The sequence below is a fragment of the Hirundo rustica genome, chromosome W, assembly GCF_015227805.2.
Source record: "Hirundo rustica isolate bHirRus1 chromosome W, bHirRus1.pri.v3, whole genome shotgun sequence".
NCBI lineage: Eukaryota > Metazoa > Chordata > Aves > Passeriformes > Hirundinidae > Hirundo > Hirundo rustica.
Genome location: NC_053487.1, coordinates 8,329,811 through 8,348,535, shown reverse-complemented (window position 1 = coordinate 8,348,535; position 18,725 = coordinate 8,329,811). Strand labels below are relative to the sequence as shown.

Below are 18,725 nucleotides of genomic sequence, written 5' to 3'. Positions count from 1 at the left end.
GAAAGGGAAATGATAAGGCAAGCGGGAATAAGGGAGTGGGAACGCCGAAACCCCCAAAGCACCCCGGGAGACCAAAAATGGCCAAGTCAGGAACCCCGGTGGAATGCTCAGATGGAAGAGGGCGGGAGAAGTATGATTGATATGAGGAACATAATAATCCAAGGTATCAGGGAAGCGGTGCAAGGGGGCAGAACCTGAGCAAAGTGTTTGGAAAATGCCAGGGAAAGGATGAAACTCCCACTGAATGGTTAGAAAGGCTGAGGAAAAGCCTCCAGGTATACTCCAGGACAGATCCCAATTCCCCTGTGGGGGAGGTATTGTTAAAAACCCAATTCGTGGCAAAATCGTGGGAGGATATATGGAGGAAACTAGAGAAAATTGAGGGTTGGCAGGAAAAGAGTTTGCAGGAATTGCTGAGAGAGGCTCAGAAAGTATACATGAGGAGAGATGAAGAGAAACAGAAAATGCAGGCAAAGGTGTTGGTGGCAGCAGTTAGGGAAGCCCAGAAACAGGACTGTCCTCATGAGTTAGGAAAAACCATGAAAAGGGCCCCACTGAAAAAGCCAGCACCCCCTCCAAGGAGAACCCCTAACAACCAAGGGGAAGGTCCCGAATGTTTTTATTGCAAAAAGAAGGGACATCTGAAGAGGGATTGCAAAAAGAGAATGAAGGATGAGAGAATGTTCCAAGAGGACTAGGGGTGTCGAGGGCTTTTTATTTTGGAGTCCATAACATCTAAAGAGCCTGTGGTAAAACTTAAAATAGGACCTGAAAGGAAGGAGTTGGATTTCCTTGTAGACTCTGGGGCCGAGAAAAGTACATTTAAACAATTGCCTCCAGGGTGTACAATAAGTAAAGATTCTATGATGGTCATAGCGGCCAAAGGGGAACCCTTTAAAGTACCCGTAGTCAGGGATGTGGAAATTGAGTCTGAGAATAAGATTTGCTTGGGAGATATGCTATTAGTTGAAGAGGCTGACTATAACCTATTAGGCCGAGATCTGATGGTTGCATTAGGAATTAATTTGATAGTGAAAGATTCTAAATTGATAGTGAGTTTATATAAATTGACCCTCGAGGATGAGAGGGAAATTAACCCCAAGGTTTGGTACATTTAAGGGGAAGCAGGGAGGCTGGAGATGGAACCCATCTCGATCGAAATCGAGAGACCAGAAGACCCCATAAGGGTGAGGCAATGCCCTATCTCCCTGGAGGGGAGGCGAGGATTAAAGCCCATAATAGAGGATTTAATAACAAAGGGGATCCTGGAACCATGCATGTCCCGACATAACACAGCTATCCTGGCTGTACGGAAAGCAGATGGGAGTTACCGGTTAGTTCAGGATTTAAGAGCTGTAAATGAGAGAAACAAGACACGGTTCCCCGTAGTAGCAAACCCATTACACCCTTTTGAACCGGGTTTCCCCAGAGGATATATGGTATAGTGTAATAGACCTAAAGGATGCTTTCTGGACTTGTCCACTGGAAGAAGGGAGCCGAGACTATTTTGCTTTTCAGTGGGAAGACCCAGACACAAATAGGAAGCAGCAGCTAAGATGGGCATCCCTTCCCCAGGGGTTTGTCGACTCACCTAACCTGTTTGGTCAGGCATTAGAACAATTATTGAGCCAATTTTCCCCGAAGGAGGGGACTAAGATCTTGCAATACGTAGACGACCTGCTAATTGTGGGACAGGAGGAGAAGAATGTGAAAGCCTGCACCATATCTTTGCTAAACTTCTTAGGAGAAAAGGGACTAAAAGTCTCAAAGTCTAAACTGCAGTTTGCAGAGCCTGAGGTAAAGTATTTGGGACATTGGATTACAAAAGGGAAAAAGAGATTAGACCAGGAGAGGGTGGCTGGCATAATAGAATTACCTCCCCCACAAAACAAGAGACAGGTGAGACAGCTGCTGGGGCTCCTCGGATATTGCCGACAGTGGATAGAGGGTTATAGTGAGAAGGTAAAGTTTTTGTATGAGAAACTAACCACAGATAAGTTGAAATGGACCGAGCAAGATGAACGGGAGTTTAGATACTTAAAGGAGGCCTTGATGGCAGCTCCTGTATTGAGTCTCCCTGATGTAAAAAGGCAATTCCAGTTGTTCATAGATGTTAGCAACCACACAGCCCGTGGAGTATTAACACAAGATTGGGCAGGGGACAAGAAACCCGTAGGTTATGTTTCCAAGTTACTAGACCCGGTGAGCAGGGGATGGCCCACATGCCTACAGGCAATTGTGGCAGTAGCCCTGCTGGTGGAAGAGGCTAAGAAAATAACCTTTGGGGCTCCATTAATAGTACATACCCCACACAGTGTAAGGACCATCTTACAGCAAAAAAGCAGATAAATGGCTCACAGACGCTAGACTTCTAAAATACGAGGCCATACTCATCCACATGCCTGAATTAGAACTAAGGACAACCACAGCAAAAAACCCAGCCGAGTTCCTCTTTGGAGAAGCCTCGGAAGGGCTCACCCACAATTGCGCTGAAATAATAGAACTCCAAACCAAGATCAGGGAAGATTTAGAGGAAGAGAAGCTGGAGGAAGGGGAAAAATGGTTCGTGGATGGATCAGCCCAAGTTTTAGAAGGGAAAAGGAAATCAGGCTATGCTGTCATAGATGGAAAAACAGGAAAAGTAGTAGAATCTGGGCCTTTAAGTGCATCCTGGTCAGCACAAGCGTGTGAACTATATGCAGTCCTGCAGGCTCTAAAGGGACTAAAAGGAAGGGTAGGGACCATTTACACAGATTCAAAATATGCCTTTGGAGTGGTTCAAACATTTGGGAAAATTTGGGAAGAAAGGGGACTAATAAACACCCAAGGGAAAGGTCTAGTACATGAAAGTTTAATAAAACAAATTTTGGAGGCTATAAGGGAACCCAAGGCTATATCAGTAGTATACGTAAAAGGGCATCAGATGGGAATGCAATTTAGAACGAGAGGAAACAATCTAGCAGATCAGGAGGCAAAGAGGGCAGCACTCCTTACCCTAAATGTTCCAGAAACCAGAGAAGGTGAAACCCAGGAATTCCCTCCCTGTCCTTCTGAAAAGGAGGTGGAGGACTACAAAAAGATAGGAGGGATATTAGAAGATGGGAAGTGGAAATTACCAGATGGTAGAGAATTAATAACAAAGAATTATGCTAGAAAAATCTTGAGAAGGCTGCACTTGCAGACCCATTGGGGAGCACAAGCTCTGGCTGAACAATTTTTGAAGTTCTTTGGGTGCAAGGGAATCTATGAAATAGCAAAACAGGAGGTCCAGGGATGTATGACATGTCAGAAGATAAATAGATCTAGGACCAGGCAGGTATCCCCAGGGGGATGTCCTTTAGCATACCGCCCATTCGGAAGAATCCAGGTAGATTTTACTGAATTACCTAAAATTGGGAGGCATCGATATTTGTTGGTAATAATAGATCAGCTAACCCACTGGGTAGAAGCATTCCCTAGTCCTCAGGCCACCGCCCAAGTGGTTGCTAAGAAACTACTGGAGGAAATAATACCAAGATACGGGATTGCAGACTACATTAATTCAGATCAGGGGACGCACTTCACCTCCAAAATCATAAAACATTTGGCAAATGCCCTAGGAATCCAGTGGGAATATCATACGCCCTGGCATCCCCAGAGTTCGGGACGGGTAGAAAGAATGAATCAAACATTAAAAGCTCAATTATCAAAACTTATGCTTGAGACCAAAATGTCATGGGTGAAGTGCCTCCCCCTTGCACTTTTAAACATCAAGACTCAACCCCACTCAGGAATGGGGTTATCTCCCTTTGAGATGCTTTATGGAATGCCATATGAACATGGAATGCCAGTGGGACACCCTCGGGTTGAGGATTGTCAGATACAATCTTATCTTGTATCAATTAATAACAATTTACAGGAACTTCGAAAGCGTGGGCTGATATCACAGAGTACACCCTTAGGATTTGCCATCCATAAAATCCAGCCAGGAGACAAGGTGTTAATCAGGATGTGGAGAGAAACGCCATTAGCTCCTCATTGGGAAGGACCTTTCTGTTGTGTTCCTCTGAGGAATGGTTTTTCTCCTCAGAATCCCCCTGAAGCCTGTGTCATGTAGTTAAACCCTTTTTCCCTATCATACATACCCCTGACCCTATTGGCTCAGAGCCAATATCTTTCCTTGGCCCAAAACTAGATATACCCCTGTTTCTTCCTGGTTCGCTTTCTCTCTCCTCGGCCTCCTGGAACATCACATCGAGAATAAAGCTTGGACGGAAGCCTGGGGGTGAGAGCCACTCTTTTGAAATCTTTATTCTGTCTCTCTGGAAATATATTTCCCTAAAACCCCTGAATAACTGAGCTAGCGAGAGCCGGGGGGTGGCTAGAGGGAAGTATAGTTTCACCTTTCCTCGTCCTCCTGACCACAGACACTGCTGTCAGGACTGCGGAAAAAGGCTGGACACACGCTTCCCGGGTGAAGAAGGTCGAACAACGAGACAGCACTCCAGAGTGGAGAGTAACCTCATCGCCAGGAGACCTGAAGTTGAAAATCCACAGACAGACTCAATGACCGACAGGCATACGATAAGTTGTCTTCAAGTCGGGTGTACCTGTAATCCCTTCATTCATTTTAAGTGTGGTTATTGTAATGAGATTTGGGTAGCACATTGTTCCAGAGGGTTCAGACCTTGGGGCCTGTGTAAAAACTGTTTAGAGAAGGAGAGGCGGCTAACGAACTTTTTCTAGTCCTTGCCACCGAGAGGGGTATATTAGAATTAGATTCTCCAGACTGGTTCCTAATATTCAGAGATGGGTTAAGGGGGAAACTAAATACTAAAGCCGAACCTTTAGCAATCAAGTGTAGGAGGGCGGTCAAAGTACCCTGTAGAGCAGCACAAATAAAGTTGGCCAGGTGGAGCACTTATAAAAGATGGTATGCTAACAGGTCAGACTATGGAGGCCCGGAAGAATACCCTTGCTGCCGAGAAGATGGATTACCTCGCCGCTGGTGGCAACCTGGTGGGCGGAGGCAAAGGCAGAGGGGTACATCTATGGGTATTCCTAACGATCCTGAGCCTAGTCGCGTGCCGCATGGATGGCCTCCCCAGCCCTAAGGGACAAATGGGGCAGGAAAGACAGTGCCTGAAAGAGACTCAGAAAGAGCCTACCTGGGGCCAGAATGTAACTTTTCGGGTACATTTTAATTGCCCAGGGATTCGGCAAAGGGGACTTTGTAATCACAATGGAAGTTGGTTCAAAATATGTAGGTTAAAGGAAGGAACCATATACCATGACCCGGTGGCAAGATCTAGGAAAAAGTGGGATATAAGCGACATGCCCGTAATCCCTATGTGTGATAAGTGTAATGAGACAGTGTGGGTTGGGGGCAAGAAATAATCCACCTTTGTGGCATATTTCCAAGTGAACAAACTATGTTATGATCAGAGTAAATTAGGAATGCGTATGATGAATGGAAAAACCTATTGGGTAGGGAATAATGTGAAACTTAATACAGTTTCCCTGAACAGCGGGCCCATCATATTAGATCTGCTAAATGAGAATGATGAAAGGATTTGCTTGAAGCTAGAAGGAACTTTCTGATTCTCCAAGAATGAGGAAGGGATGGACCCAGAAAACAAAATACAGAAAGTGGCCCAGGAATTGAAAAGACGGGAGTCAGAAGCGAAAAGAAAGAGGATGGAACAAGAGAGAATAAGGACATTGAGTGAACAATACGAGCAATTAGAAAAACAGTATAGTGATTGGGGTTTGCCGGCCTCTAGTAAAAATCTTTTTATATAACTAATGCAGGAGATTGCCACCGAATTAGGACTGTCAAACTGTTGGATTTGAGGGGGACTAAAATCAGAAGGGAAATGGCCCTGGAAAGGTGAGAGTTTGGCTCCAGAACAGTTTCTAAAATGGGACAATCAAATGATAAAAACTATGTCACGGCCTGAAGGGTGGATCTTAGACCAAAGAATAATAGGGACAATATGCATTAGTAGAGAGGGAAATAAGTATACCGAAATAGTGGGATATACCCCTTGCATATCCACCCTGGCTGTCAATTCTAATAACAAAACTAAGATCTAGCAACCTGAACTACATGTAGGATATTGGAGTAAAAAGAAAGGAAAAGAATGTGATTGGATTAACGAAATTAAGTTATGCTGGAATAAACTTGCTGGAGCCAACCCCTACCAATCCTTGGGGAACCTAAAAGATTTTTGGGAAATGCCCGAAAGCACAGAAATTAAATGGAAGCCCCAAGTGGAATTTATTGGATATGTGGGAAGAAGGCCTATAGCGAGCTACCCCACAGATGGAAGGGGTCTTGCACTTTAGGGATGATCAGACCTTCCTTTTTCACGCTACCCCGATCAGAAAGCAACCTACTAGGTGCTCCGCTATATGAAACTCTAAACAGACAGAAAAGGGAATTAAAAAGAGAATTCCCGAATGCAGAAGGAAACCAAAAATGGGGAAGCGAGGAATGGCCTGCTGAATGAATAATAGAATATTATGGCCCTGCAACTTGGGCCCAGGATGGAAGTTGTGGTTACAGAACCCCAGTCTATTTACTAAATAGATTACTCAGAAAACAAGCCGTGGTAGAAATAGTCTCAAATCACACTTCGGACGCATTAGAGTTACTGGCCCAGCAACACTCACAAATGAGAGCTTTCGTTTATCAGAATAGGATTGCCCTAGACTATTTGCTAGCAGAGGAAGGAGGGGTCTGTGGGAAGTTCAATGAATCAGAATGTTGCATAGAAATAAATGATTATGGAGAAACTATCAGAGGCCTAGCAGCCGAAATTAAGAAGGTAGCACATGTCCCAGTTCAAAAGTGGAATTCGATCCTCCAAGCCTCCTGGTGGGACCAATTGTTTGGGACTGGGGCCTGGTGGAAGAAAGTGGGGTTCTTCATTTTATGTTCAGTGGCAGGAGTCATCTTTCTACCATGTCTAATACCGTGTTTCATTCGACTCATACACATGGTAGTACAAGGTATGCAAATTGCAGCGTTACCCACTGATCCAGAATTAGCCACAGGGGGCCTTGGCAAGGCCAGTAAAATATCAAAAATCATGAAATTGAATGAGGAAAGAACCAGGGCAGCAGAAGTTTTGGCAAAATTCGAAGCCCGAATAAAAGAAGAAGAGGAGTGTAGGAAATATTGTGATGCATCAGAAAAAGCATGGGATGACTAAAAAGATAATTTTAAAGAAATATGTGATGGGTTTCTTTGTTCAGTAAGTTTATGTTAAGAGGTTTTTTTGTCAAGAAAAAAAAAAGGCAATAACAGGAACATGAATTAAATGTGTTTATATAGAAGGGGAGGGATTGTGATATGTAATATAAAGTTAATTCACGTTCGGTCTGAAGTAAACTTTGTAAAATATAAAATGTACTTGGGGTTTGAAAAGCAGAATGTGAGGGGGGGACACGGAGGATTGAGAAACAGGGAGGTTTTCTGCCAGAAAGCCATCAGAACACTCGTTTACCCAGTGAATGGAAGGAGTGACCAGATAAGACGTGTCTCCCCGGAGATGAATCTGCTAACGACGCAGCGATCAACACCAGATGGGTATCTTATCTGCTCCAGCTGAGTTTTACATCTCTAAACACCACTCCGGAGTAAGCAATCAAGATATTGTTCCACCACAGGAAATCTGTTCAACTGACTGGAGACATGGACATGAATACCTGATGAAGCAAAAAAGGAACACGAGAAGCAAGGTAGCTCTTCATCCTTAGCGAAAGACTGTATAAAAGCCAGAAGCTTGAGACACACTTTGTGAACAGGGTAGATTCAGAGCAATCAGAGTCCGTTTCTGCATTCACCCAGTGCCGAAACCCGGGGTTCGACGCTGTTCCTTTTAATTGTGGCTGTTAGAGACTGAATTTAAGTCTCGAAATAAAACTCTGTATTTTGATTCACGAAATTGGGCTTGATCATTTAGTACAACAAAAAAATGTCAGCCAAGAGGGTCCTATATACAAGAGTCCTATAAATGCTTTGCTTTGATTTCAAATTCACTGAAATTCTCTGGCTGAAGCTTGAAATTCTGAGCTCATTTGTATTTTAAGACATTCAGTTAGTTCAGCAGAGTGAAATTTTAAATTGGACAGCAATATCTACAGCGTTATTATGAAAAAGAAGGAAAAACTAATCTAGAACTACAATTTGTGAAAGTATTTGTAGGGGAGTAAAAAAGTCAAAGGATCAGCAGCAATTTTACACAGTTCTTTCCAACTATTAAACATTTGGGCCTCATTAACCAGTTAATCTTTGTGGGAGGTTTGGCTTTTTTCTTTTTTTTCCTTTCTCTTTCAGGGAATTTTCTCCCATTTGTTGCTAAGAGATATTAATGACCGGTACTTAAGAGAGACAAAGAAGTGTCCAAGGTGGGGGGAAAGGGTGCAGATGGTTGCAGCCCCTTAGCCAGGGGCTTTGCTCTTGGGAAGGGCAGAGATACCTCGAGATTTTGGCTGGGGCTGAGGGGCTGGGCTCAGCTCCGAGCTCTCTCTCGCTCTTGGGATAGGAGGGGAGACAGGCCGTGGTCTCTGAGGCAAGAATTTGCCACCACTGAGGAGTCCCATCTCCTACTATTTTCTCCTACCATGAGTTTTGAGTTACTCTCCTGGTGGCTGAGTGAAAGGACTGTACACTATTGTCAATTTGCTAGTAAGTTACACTGACTTCTAATCTATACTATTTCTTTGCTAGCTGTAATATAGGTACCTTTATGTCATGCACTGTTTTATGTAATCTACTAGTAGTTCTTTTAGTTTATACTGTGCAGTAACTATGTTTAAGGCCTTTTGTCTGATACCTCATATCTATTCAATAAATAACTAATTTTACAATAGACCTAATTGACCATTCTTAAGAACTTGTGAGCCAGAGTGATTTAGGTGAAGGTCACTTAAGTAGAGCTGCAGCCAAAAAATCTGAGCCTAAGGCAGGGCTTGACCAAAACTCTCACTCGATCAAAAACAGTCTCACCAGAGTGGAGTAAAGGGGCAGAATCACCTCCCTTGACTTTCTGGCCATGCTGCTTTTGATGCAGCCCAAAGACATAGTTGGCTTTCTGGGCTGCAAGCACACATTGCCAGCTCATGTCCAGTCTCTCATCTACCATCACCCTCAAGTCCCTCTCAGCAGGGCTGCTCTCCATCAGTTCATCCCCCAGTCTATATTAACACCAGGGTTCACCTGGACCCAGGTACAGCACCAGCACTTGGTCTCGTTAAATATTATGAGATTCTCATGGGCCTGGTTCTCAAGCTTGTCCAGATTCCTCTGGATGGCATCCTATTCTTCAGGTGTGTCAACTACACCATTCATCTTGGTGTCATCTGCAATTCTGCTGATGGTGTACTTGATCCCTTTGTCTATGCCATTGATGAAGATACTAAATAAAACTGGTCCCAATATGGACCCCTGAAGGATACCACTTGTCACTGATGTCCATCAGGACTCTGAGCCATTGATCACTACCCTTTGGAGGCAACTGTCCAACCAATTCCTTATGCACCTAACAGTCCACCCATTTAATCCATCTCTTCAATTTAGAGAGAAGGATCTGGGGGACCATGTTATAAGCTTTACTGATGCCAAATTAATTCTATGCCTTTATTTTAATATATTCTCTGTATTCTTTACACATGTATTTGTAGTTCTGTAGCCTATTATTGTATTTGTAGTTAGCTCCAGCATTTTTTCCTTAGCCTGATAGGCAGAAATACAAATCACATTCCAGAGGCTCCAAGCTGGTGGTCCAAGGCTTCTTTCCTACCTTGGTTCTTCCTGGGAATCGAGGTTGAAACCAGCTCTTAGAGACACATTTTCATAAACAGAATTTAGTCCCTATCGAGAGGAGGGGAAATTCAAAAAAGGGTTGAACTGGGGGGAATTACCTCACTAATTATGCTTCTAATTGGGGATTCTTGTCAGATATGCTAATTTGCAAAATGTATAAGAATTGTATATATATTATGCTGTGTGTGCATTTTTAGTGTTTTCCACCTGGCAAATTGTGCACAAAAGGATCCTTATAAAGGCAACCCCTTTTTATCACCCTGTGACTGGCTCATGATTTTAGGGCCAGGGAAAAGGCATCATTACAGAAGTCCAAATAAATGACATCTGTAGCTCTTCCCTTATCCACTGATGGAGTCACTCCATCATAGAAGGCCACTAGGTTGGTCAGGCAGTACTTGCTCTTGGGGAAGCTGTTGCCATATTATGTGAGTTTTTTGTGAGATGTTTACAGCTCTGTAACTGAATTTCCCACAGCCTGTTCTGTAAACATCATGTTTTCCACATTCCTTTCAACAGAGTCAACTGATGGACTTCTAGCCTGGCCAGTGGGATGGAGAGGTGGTAGCATTGTTCTCCAATCCCTGGTCATTCTTCAAAACCTGTAAAAGCAAGGTCTTTGTAAACAATAAAGTCTTTCCTTCTTCAGTCTTTTTCTTGGAGTCAGAGAGTGTGTATCATTTTCTCTTCATGTCCTCTAGCGACATCTGGTGACCCTGTGTGTGGAACTGCAGTCTGTGTTTCTGGGGGGTACGGTAAGCCCCCCGTGAGGGTAAGCCCCCCACACCCCCCATACAGCTTCAAAAATGCTAGCTTCTATGTCTTCTGCAGCAGATATGGTGGTTTTTGAATTTTGGCTAAACTTGATTGAAAAAAAGCAAGTTTTTGTTTCGGAGAATGAATTTCAGAGATTATATTTTTATGGAAAGTACCACGTTTTTTTCGGTAGCCCTGAGAAAGCATTCTCTACAGAGATTTGGGGCGAGTTGGGTGAATATATGATCCTGACTCTGTCTGCAGGATTCAATGCAGACATGGTGAAATTGATGCTGTTTTGGAAATGTGTTGGAGTCCAGGGCATTCCTCTGGCTGCCCTGGAGGGTCAGAGACCTGGACAGAGGGGTCTGGGACCCTGGCCTAGAGCCCAGAGGGACATTGGCTTTGATCTCAGCCCATGGGAAAGGCTTCCTGCACTGCGGGAAGGATTGCAAGCCACAAGAGTGTGAAAGATAGTAGTTTAGCTTATCACAGGGTGAGAAAACAGTAGGTTTGGGGTTTTAGTATGGAAGTGGATGGGAGCAAGATGGAGGATTTGGGGCATTGTCTCCTGCTTCTTCTTTCTTCTTCCCTCACTCCATTTTCTGCAGTGATGGTGGCACAAAGTAGTTTCAAGAGATTGGGTCAAAGTAGGGATGACCTATTTAGTATAAGTGATAGGTATTGGCAAACAATGATAAATAAAGAACACGTAGCAATTAGTATAAAAGATAGCAACAGCCCAGTCTGGGAGGAGTCACCAGATGCCCGAGCAGCTGCACAGACCTTGTTGGGCACTGAGAAAATTGTAAGATAAGAAACAATAAACAAAGCATGCAACCATGAAAAATCAGAACCTGAAGACTCCGTCTCTTTCTTGCGTCTGGCTCAGAGCTTTGCAGAGGGCAAAAAGACTCTAAAACCACCTGAAACTTGGAACTAAAAACCGAGAGAAATGCTGCTATTCTCTAATAGCAGGTTGTGCATCATCCTCTCCTAGCTCAGCAGGGAATCTGTCTGGCTTGGACAGTGAGGCTGAGGGGGAGGAGTTTCCTCTCTTGGAAGCCAAGATGGAGCTCTCCCTGGCCCCCAAGCCCCTGAGAGAGGGAAGGTTCCCTTCCCTGATCATGGGATCGGTTCCCCGGGGGTGGATGTGGCCCCCGGCAAGCTGGTTTAGAACGACCAGCAGATGGGCGGGGACCTGCGGGTCTCTGATGGTCCTGTGGAGATGGCTGCGCCGACTCTGCCCCTCCCTGAGCCTGGGAGGTGGGAGAGCGGGGGGGCAGTCTCTCTCTCCCTGAGCCTTCCTGGCACTGGAGGGAGGAGGGGGATCGCGGGCCCTGCCCACGGCTCTGCTGGATGCGGATTTGGTGACGGCACAATGTCCGAGCTGTGGCATTGTTACGAAATATTGCCTTGCAGCTCTGGAGGAGAAAAACGGCATTTTAATAGACCTGTTGGACCCTGTCCCAGTGGGTGGGCCTCCCGTCTCGCTCCATCCGGAACAGGTAGCGCCCACTATGGGTTTCTGTGCCTCAGGTGGGACTCTATTGGGGGAGGTCCCGTCCACTCCCCTCCCTGTGCCGGCCCCGCCGGGCATGGCGGGTGGTGCTGCTTACAGCGCTAGGGCTGGCCCGGCCCTGAGCCCCGCCCCTCCCGTGGCTTCTTCCCCCCGAGCTGCTCGTGCGACCCCCCCTCACTGGCGGAGAGGCCTTTGACAGGGGCGCTGGGTGGTGCTGTGGGTCCGCTGGCCGGGCCCCCCTCTGCGCTGTGTCCCGTCACCTCTGAGGCTTCCTCCACTCCCTCATCCCCTCCTCGGTTGCCTGAGCCTTCGGTGGCGGCGCAAGACAGAGCCATGGCTTCACAGGCCATGCCCCTCCCTGCATGCCGCTCCCTCCTCATCCTGGGGGAGGGAGGCCCCTAGCCAGACCTGCTCTGCCCCACGTTGGAATCGCACACGCCCCTGGCAAGGAGGGTGGTGCCGTCAAGTGCAAGCCCTGCAATGTTCACCTTTGGTGCAGGTGGAGACACGGCCATTATGAGGCTGGTGTCTTCCTGAACCAGGGAGTCCCAGGCTGGTGAGTCTTCCTCAACCGACTTGTGGAGTCTACCCCCATGTCAGGTGAATGTGTGTCCAAGGGACCACACGCGATTTGGGGATTATGTGAAGAACAAGGTGGAGGAGATGGTCGATTGTGACTAGGCACATCGCCCTCTGGAGGGTAGAGATGAATTCTCTAGCCTTGCTGCTGCTGTAGAGACCACTGTGATATCGGGTGATGGTGAAGTACCCCCCAGTCAGGCATCTGGCCCTGTTCCTGCGGAGTCCACGGGATGGGACTTAGCAGATGCAGCAGCCTCCCCAGGAGGCCATCAGGTTTTCCCTGTACTTCAGGGAGCAAATCATAACACCCATAAACCCTTATTGTGGAAAGCCATGAGCGAGCTCCGGGATAAGGTTGGAAAATATGGGCTGGGGTCTACTGAAGTCATGCAGGTGCTTCGAGCTCTTGATGCTGATCCATTGCCACCCTATGATATCCAGTGTTTGGCTTGTGTTCTTTTTTGTCCTGTCAAATACGAGATCTTTTAATACAAATGGACTCAGTTGGCAGGCACAGTCATAGCGCAAAATACTGCGCTGAGTCAGCAGGATCCCAGACGTGTGATTGGAAGTGATGTGCTGATGGGTATGGGTAATTTTGCTGATCTTCAAAGGCAGGTTGCCTTTGACCCTCTAGTGCTCGACCAATGCCACAGAACAGGCATGGCAGCATTGGTTCCAACCATTGAAATGGCTGCTCCAAAGGAGTCCTTTGCAGCTGTTGTCCAGGGAACACACTAAACCTTTTTGCAATTTGCAGAGGTTGACTGCCTCTATTGAGAGGCAGGTGGAGGATCTGAATGCAAGGCAGCTTTTGCTCAAACACCTTGCGAGAACTAACTGTAATGCGGATTGTAGGAGGATCATTGAGGCCCTTCCTGGTGGTCCTTCTGTATACTAAATGGCAGAGGCCTGTGCAAAGGTAGGTGCCACAGGTTATAAGATGGCTGCTGTGGCTACTGCTACGCAGCCGGCCTGGACTGGGCCGCAGGGCAGACAGCGAAAGCAGGGGAATGCTCAGGCCAGCAAGAAACAGGGAAAGAAAGTACAGAGGTAGACAAATGCCACCTGTTTCTGCAGTCAGTGTGGAGGACTGAATCATACCGTGGATGTCTGTAGGGCGACAGCTCATGTTAATGGTCAGCCTTTGTCGAGCTTGGGAAATGGGAAGAGGAGCACGAAGGGAAGAAGCACTCAGACAAAACTCTTCCCAGGGTCCGGAGCCGATGGAGGTCTGCTTGGCCAGCTTACAGCCAGCACCTGCGGCTCCGCAGGTCTCGATGTCTGCACAGCAGCAACAGTAGTCTTAGACTCTTGCAAGTGCGCAAAGTTCCCTTGGATGCCTTTGGTCCTGTGGGTGGAGGCATGAGTGCTTTCCTCATGAGGTCTAGTGCCACTGCACAAGGTATCATGGTGCATCTGGGACTCATTGATGCAGATTTTATGGGACAAATTCATGCCATGGTTTCCACACCCACCCTCCCGTCACTATCCCTGAAAAGACCAGAATTGCTCAATTTGTGCCTTTTAAGTCTTCTGTTCACAGAGCAGACAACCGATTGCGGGGAAACTGTGGCTTCGGATCCACTGGACTGCTACAGGTTCACTGGACCGCTGTCCTGATCAAAGACCGTCCTGAGAAAATGTGTACCCTGTCCATCCCTGGTGCGACACCGTCAGAGATCTGCCTTTGTGGGCTCCTCGACACCAGTGCAGACATCAGGATTGTCTCCCTTGCCGCTTGGCCCCCTGGAGTGGCCATTGGATTCAGTGCAGACATCTGTTGCGGGGTTGGCAGGAACGGTGCAATGCTATGTGAGCCAGAGGCCTGTGACGATCACGAACTCAGAGGGACAGACAGCCATGGTTTCGCCTCATGTCACAGCCAAAACTCGTGTCAATCTCTGGGGGAGGGATGTTCTGGCCGCGTGGGGAGTGAGCATTGGGACGGACTTTTGATGAGGGTCACTGCAATGAAAGGTGCAGAGTGTCCCACACCTCCTATACGGTGGCTGGTGGACAAACTTGTTTGGGCGAACCAGTGGCCCCTTCCTCAAGATAAACTAGTAGGCCTTCATGATTTAGTTCAGGAGCACTTGGGCCTGGGTCATCTGGAGTCTTCTACCAGTCCCTGGAACCCTCCTGTCTTCTGCATCAAAAAGAAATCTGGGAAATGGAGGTTGTTACAAGACCTCCAGAAAGTTAATGCCATGATGGAAAGCATGGGGACGTTGCAGGCTGGTATGCCATCGCCCACCATGCTTCCCGCAGATTGGCCAGTCCTCATTGTGGATCTGAAGGATTGCTTCTTTACAATTCCTTTGTATCCCAATGACAGACTGAAATTTGCCTTCTCAGTGCCAGCTATCAACAATGCTGAGCCCGCACAGCGATATCAATGGGGGGTTCTTCCCCAGGGTTGTCGCAACTCGCCTGCCATATGCCAATGGTATGTGGCCCGAACCTCATCTGGAGTTCGCAAGCAGTTTCCTGATGCTCATTTTTATCACTATATGGATGACATATTGGTGTCTGCGTCCACCCAAGATCAATTGCTGAGGGTACAGCCTCAGCTGATCGATGCTTTGCATTCTCATGGGCTGCAGGTGGCTCCAGAAAAGGTTCAACAACAACCTCCTTGAAAATATTTGGGAGTCAAAATTTTGGAACAAACGATCCAACACCAAGAGGTGCAATTTGTACATTTGGTGAAGACACTGAATGATGCCCAGAAATTGGTGGGTGTCATCAAATGGTTACATCCGTATCTGGGAATAACCATGACACAACTGTCTCCTTTGTTTGATTTGCTAAAGGGAGACTTTGATTTGAAGTCACCTCGGATATTGATCTCTGAGGCAAATCAGGTGCTGGAGGAGGTTCAGCGAGCTGTTTCTGCTCGCCAAGTTTATCGCATTGACTCCTCCATTGATGTCACCGTTTTCATTACCACTCCAGATTTGCATTCCACAGGCATCACTGGCAATGGAATGAAAAATGGTCTGATTTCTTGCATGTTTTAGAATTGGTCTTCTTGCCCCATCAGCCGCAGAAGACGGCAACTGCATTGTTTGAGCTGATCACTCATTTGATAATCAAATGCTGACAATGGTGTTTGCAATTAATGGGTGCGGATCCCGCAAAGATCATACTCCCAGTACAGCGGGAGGACTTTGACTGGAGCTTTGCAAACAGTATTTCTCTGCAAAGTGCTCTGGAAAACTTTTCTGGACAGATGGCTTATCATCTGCCCAGCCACAAGGTATTGCACGTGGCAAAATTCACAGAAATTTCTTTGCGACCCAAAATTTGTCAGGAGCCTGTCAAAGGACCCACTTTCTTTACTGACGGTTTGGGAAGGACAGGCAAGGCCATTGTTACTTGGAGGAATGGATCTCAGTGGCAGGTTCTGGAAGGTCATGAGGATGGATCAGCCCAGTTGGTTGAATTGAGGGCTGCTGTCATGGCATTTCAAAGATTTTCCCAGGAACCTTTCACTTTGGTCAAGGATTCTGCCTATGTGGCTGACATAGCACAGCGGTTGGGTCATTCAGTTTTGAAGAAAGTCAGCAATACTGCTTTGTTTCATTTGCTGATGACCCTGTGGTGTACCATTCAGCCCCGAGTTCATCCATACTACATTCTGCATGTGAAGAGTCATACCAATTTGCCAGGGTTTGTAGCAGAAGGTAACGCGAGGGCTGACAAGTTGGCTAACCCAGTGTGGGTAGCCCCTCAGCCTGACACACTCGCACAGGCCAAGGCATCGCATGAGTTTTTCCATCAAAACTCACATACCTTGCAGAAACAGTTTCAGTTGACACCAACTGAGGCCCGTGACATTGTTGAGTCATGTGACGACTGTCACGCGCTTGCTGCGCCTTTGCCGGCAGGGGTAAACCCCAGAGGTCTTAGGGCCTTGGAGATTTGGCAGACTGATGTCACTCAAATTGCTGAGTTTGGCCAGCTCAAGTATGTGCATGTCACTGTCGACACTTTCTCTTCTGCCATGTGGGCTTCTGCTCACACTGGAGAAAAGACCTGCGATGTCATTGCCCACTGAAGGCAGGCCTTTGCCGTTCTAGGCATACCTTCTGCTGTGAAGACTCACAATGGTCCTGCTTACGCTTCGCAGAAGGTGCGGCAGTTCCTGCAGTTGTGGGGTGTGTCACACAAGTTTGGTATCCCTCATTCTCTGACTGGTCAAGCTATTGTAGAACGTGCTCATGGTACTCTAAAGTGGGTTCTTCAAAAACAAAAACAGGGAATGCAGGGTGAGACCCCACACACTCAGTTGGCAAAAGCTTTGTATAGCATCAGTCACCTTACGGTGCCACGGAATTCAAATAATCCTGTCATTTTGAACCATCATATTTCGTTACAGGCTTTGGACGAGACGCATCAACCTTGAGCGAAGGTTTGGGTGTGGAATTTAGTCACTTAACAGTGGGAAGGTCCCTACGACCTTATCGCTTTGGGGAGTGGGTATGCATGTGTATCCACAGATACTGGGGTACGCTGGGTACCTGCGAAGTGTGTTTGTCCTGACCTGCAACCGCAAAGGGAAAATCCAGCCAATAGGCAAGCTGGAGACCGTGACCAAATGAAAGTTATCAAGTGGATGAACCATCGAGTGATGACTCAGATGCAGATGACGTGAGTGATCACTCCGATGGTCCCTCCACAAGCAGAAACTGGACATTGTTCATTTTTCTTTTTTCTTTTTCTTTTTTGTAATGGAAAAAGAGTGAAATGTTGCCATATTATGTGAGCTTTTGTGAGATGTTTATAGCTCTGTGACTGAATTTCCCACAGTCTGTACTGTAAACATCGTGTTTCCACATTCCTTTCTGATAAGAGTCCACTGATGGACTTCTAGCCTGGTCAGTGGGATGGAGAGGTGGTAACCTTGTTCTCCAATCCCTGGTCATTCTTCAAAACCTATAAAAGCCAGGTCTTTGTAAATATAAAGTTCTTCTTCAGTCTTTTTCTGGAGTCAGAGAGTGTGTATCATTTTCTCTTCGTGTCCTCTAGTGACAGGAAGCCATGCTGACTGTCCCGAATCACCTCCCTGTCCTCCATGTGCCTTAGCATAGCTTCTAAGAAATATTTTTGTTTTTACTCTAAGGGTGGTCAAACATGTATTGGGTCTGGCAGAGCTGGAATTAATTTTCCCGTAGCAGCCCTCCCAGTGCTATGCTTTGCATTGGGAGCTAGAAAGATATTGATAACACACCAGTGTTTTGGCTGCTGTTGAGCAGCACTGGCACAGCATCAGCACTGTTTCCCCAACATCCTCCCCCCCATCAAGGGGCTGGGAGTGGGCAAGATCCTGGGAGGGGACACAACAAGGCCAGCTAACCCAAATTAACCAAAGGGATATTCCATATCATATGATGTCAGCTTAAATATAAAAGCTAGAGGGCAGAAGAATGGTGGGCATTTGTTATTTATGTTTGCCTTCCAGAGCAACCACTTCATGTGCTGAAGCCCTGCTTCCTGGGAAGTGTCTCAACATCACTCACTATAGAGAATAAACTTTTTTTCTCTGCTTATGTTCATGCAAACTTTTGCTTTTGCTTTAATAAACTGCCTTATCTCAACTGTTTGTTTTCCATCTTATTTTCTCTCCCCTGTCCCACTGGGAAGGAGAGTGATAAAGTGGCTTGGTGGGTACCTGGCATTCAGCCAGAGTCAACCCACTACATGTTCATCCTGTTTGTTTCTCATACTGAGTGCATTGGTGTACAAGCATTTCAGCTATGCTCCTGATCCCTAAATCTAAATGTAAACATTCCCTCTTTCAGTTTAAAACTATTGCCCCTTGTCCTGTCAGTACAAGCTCTGGCAAAAAGTGCCTCTCTGCAGCCTTTATATATTTAAAGGCTGCAATAAGGTCTCCCTGGAGCCTTCTCTTCTCCAGGCTGAACAACACCAACTCTCATAATCTTTCCTCTTATGAGAGGTGTTCCAGCCCTCTAATAATATTTGTGTCACTCTGGATTTTCTTTAACAGAACTGGATGTTGTACTCCAAGTAGGGTCTCATAAGAGT

The 18,725-nt window shown here is 46.5% G+C and overlaps 1 protein-coding gene across 1 annotated transcript in view; it reads right to left on the bottom strand.

Annotated features, from left to right (window-relative positions):
- The window catches only part of LOC120764838 (transcription factor RFX3-like), a 278,652-nt gene that overhangs the window by 135,040 nt on the left and 124,887 nt on the right, over nt 1-18,725 (bottom strand). The window lies entirely within an intron of this gene.